The sequence below is a fragment of the Galeopterus variegatus genome, unplaced genomic scaffold, assembly GCF_000696425.1.
Source record: "Galeopterus variegatus unplaced genomic scaffold, G_variegatus-3.0.2 Scaffold7377, whole genome shotgun sequence".
NCBI classification, from domain to species: domain Eukaryota; kingdom Metazoa; phylum Chordata; class Mammalia; order Dermoptera; family Cynocephalidae; genus Galeopterus; species Galeopterus variegatus.
The window spans coordinates 30,767-34,022 of NW_007733488.1; positions in this window are offsets into that span (position 1 = coordinate 30,767).

A 3,256-nucleotide genomic window follows, 5' to 3' on the forward strand; every position below is an offset into this window, starting at 1 on the left:
TGGAAGATTCATCCCAATGGACCCATCAGCACACTAATATCTGCTGAATGGAGATTCTCACTTCACGGGCTCTAGATAGTCACCAGCATAGGGCTGTGCTCTCTTTGAGCACTTAACCATGTGTAACCAAAAAAAAAAAAAGATAAAGTGGGGGGTGGGGGACAGTAAATAAACATGTCAAATGATAAAAAGTCCCTACAAAGAAAAATAAAACAGGGTAAGAAGATACAGAGTGCAGGGGGAGGGGATGCTATTTTTAAGTGGGTGGTTAGAGGATGCCCTTCTGATAAGATAACTTTGAACAGAAACCAGAAGGAAGGGAGGGAACAAACCACAGGAAAAGAGAGCTCCAGGAACAGGGAGCTGTTCAGGGGAAAGGCCCTAAGGTGGGTGTATATTTGGCACATTCATGTAAGAACCTGGTGGGAGAAGGAGGGGTGAGAAATGCAGTGAGAGTTGGCAGGACATGATTATGTAGGGCCTACCCGCCCGATGTTCAAAAACAACCACAAGCAGCCCAATACACACATAGTCATATAAAGGGTTGGAAGTTTGGCAGTAGTTGGGAATGGTTGTTGTTTACAAAAATGGGATTGTGCATATATTAAAACTGGCCTTTTTAAAATTTTTTGTAGCTGGCTGGTGCAGGGATCTGAGCCCTTAACCTTGGTGTTATAATACCATGCTCTAACCAACTGAGCTATCTAGCCAGCCCCTGGTCTAACTGAACAAGATATCATGGGCATCTCTACAAGTCAATGACATAGATCAGGGTAGGCAAACTTTTTCTGTGACGAGCTAGCTAGTAAATAGTTAAGGCTTTGCAGGCAGGACAGTCTCTACTTAATACAATAACTATTCCATATTGCTGTTGTAGCTCTAGAGAAGCCATAGACAATATGTAAATAAATGAGTGTGGCTGTGTTCCAGTAAAACTTTATTTACAAAACAAGTAACAGGCTAGGTTTGGCTGAGGCTGTAGTTTGCAGAGACACATACCTTCACTGTGGTATTCCCAATGCTGAGAGCAGTGGCTGGGACACAGTAGGCATTCTATAAATATTTGTTAAATAAATAAATGAATAAATCTTATTCTTTTTAATAGTTGAGTATTCCATTGCTGAAATAACTCTTGATATTTTAGAAGAGGAACTTAAAGGAGGAATGATGAATGGGCAGCATGGGAGCTCACTTCTTCAGCCGCCTACATCTAGGGGCTGGCCAGTTAGCTCAGTTGGTTAAGAGCACAGCCAACTTCCCCCATCAATGATGATATTTGAGGCTTTCTCTTCTGCAATCGATGCTATCTAGTTTTTTGTTAAGAGTAGCCATTGGGTTCTGGGAAGGAGAGGTGAGAGGAAGAGAAGATGATGTCAGCTGTATCTTTCTCTTTGGGCAAATGAACTGCACGGTGAGAGGAGGCAACACCCCACTCTCCATATGCAGCCTCTAAGTACTACCCCATTACCTTCCTAGAAGGAACGTTCAGTCCCACCAACACTATATGAGTGTCATTTCCTGGTTCACCTCTTGCAAATAATGAATTTTAACAAATTTTAAAATACTGACGATTTGATGAGGAAAAAAAGTGTTATATTATTGAATTTACATTTTCCTAACTACATTCCATAAATATCTTTAAAAATGTTTAAGTCTACCTACATATTTTATTTATCTAACTTTAAACATAGTCTCTACCCACTAGATGCCAGTATTAACATTCCTCCTCCCGCAGTATTGACAACCAGCAATGTCTCCAGACTCCGCCAAATGTCCCCTAGGTGGCAAAATCGTCCCTTTTCAACCAGAAGCTGAAGGATGTGGAGGTTGTACGGCTCAAAAAGAGCAGGAATACAGAAATACCTAAAAGGGTGGTATTATCTCCGTGATACACTTTCTTTTCTTAGCTTCTGTAAGACCACACTTTCCCAATCTTTTCCCTACCTCTCCAGTCAGTTCTACCCAGTCTCGTTTCCTGTACTTTAGTAAATTTTAGAGTACCCCAGAGCGTGGTTCTGAGTCTTCTGCTCTCCACTTAAACTTACTCCTTTGGGGTTTCCATCTAGTTTTCCAACTTTAAATGGCACCTCTGTTGATAAATTCACAAATGTATATTTCTGTCCCATAAATAAGGTGACTTCCAAACCAGTGGGGAAAGGGATAGTATTGGGACAATGGACTCTCACTATAAGGGAGAAAAAGCTCATCGCTGTAGGAGAGTTGCCAGGTCTTGGTCGACCTTCTTGGTGCCAGGGGGCCTTGCCCGTGCTGCCTTTGTGAGTCTGCAGTGAGCGTGGGACTCTCACGTACACCACAATCTACAGGTGACTCGAGCTGCTAGTGCTCCAACAAAAACCCAGGAAGAGAGGGGAACGTGCAGTGACGGCGGATGAAGGCTGTGAGACCCCAAGGGACTGCAGCCGGCAAGGCTGTGCGCTCGCAACGCGACCCGGGTCGGGTCACCACGACCTCAGAGCGTAATCCTCGGATTCTATGAAACGGGTTAATTAGCTGTGTCCGAGAGGGCCGTCCCCACCAAGGTGAGCGTGAACCAATCGGTGAAGGAAATTCGCAGCCTTGTTTTAAGGGACCAATCAGAGGCCACGATGGCTTATTATGACACCCGCTAGAGCCAATGAAAAACGGAGATTTTTCCTAGCCTGCCTCCCAAGCTCCAGTCTCGGAAAGATTACACTGGGGAACAGTTTTTTAAAAGGTGCAAGTTAGAAAAGAAGTCCGCGGCTGGGCTACGGGATATTATGATTACGAAGATGAATGAGTAAGGCTGCAGGAAATTGCGAAAGAGAGCAAGATCACCCTACAACAAAACCCTGCGGAGAGTGGACTGGCAATTCACTCTCCAGCCCAGGGTTCCGAGGCGCGAGGGTACGTGCTGCGCGCTGACGTCACGCGCCGGGCCCCGCCCCCGTCGGTCGCCCATATAGCGTAGCCCTAGCGCGCGCGCGCACCATTGTGTGGCTGGACTCGGCCGCTGCTGTGGTGTGAGGCGCGTGTTCTGGCTCTCGCCGTCACCGCCCCCGCACCGCGGCTACTGTCTTGCGGTCCGCCGTTCGACAGCCAGCCCTCGGGCCCCCGCCCGCCAAAGACATGCCGCGCGTCTACATAGGGCGCCTGAGCTACAATGTCCGAGAGAAGGACATTCAGCGCTTTTTCAGTGGCTACGGCCGCCTTCTCGAAGTAGACCTCAAAAATGGGTGAGTCCGGCCTGGGCGCCCGCGCCCAGCGCTTAGGGCCT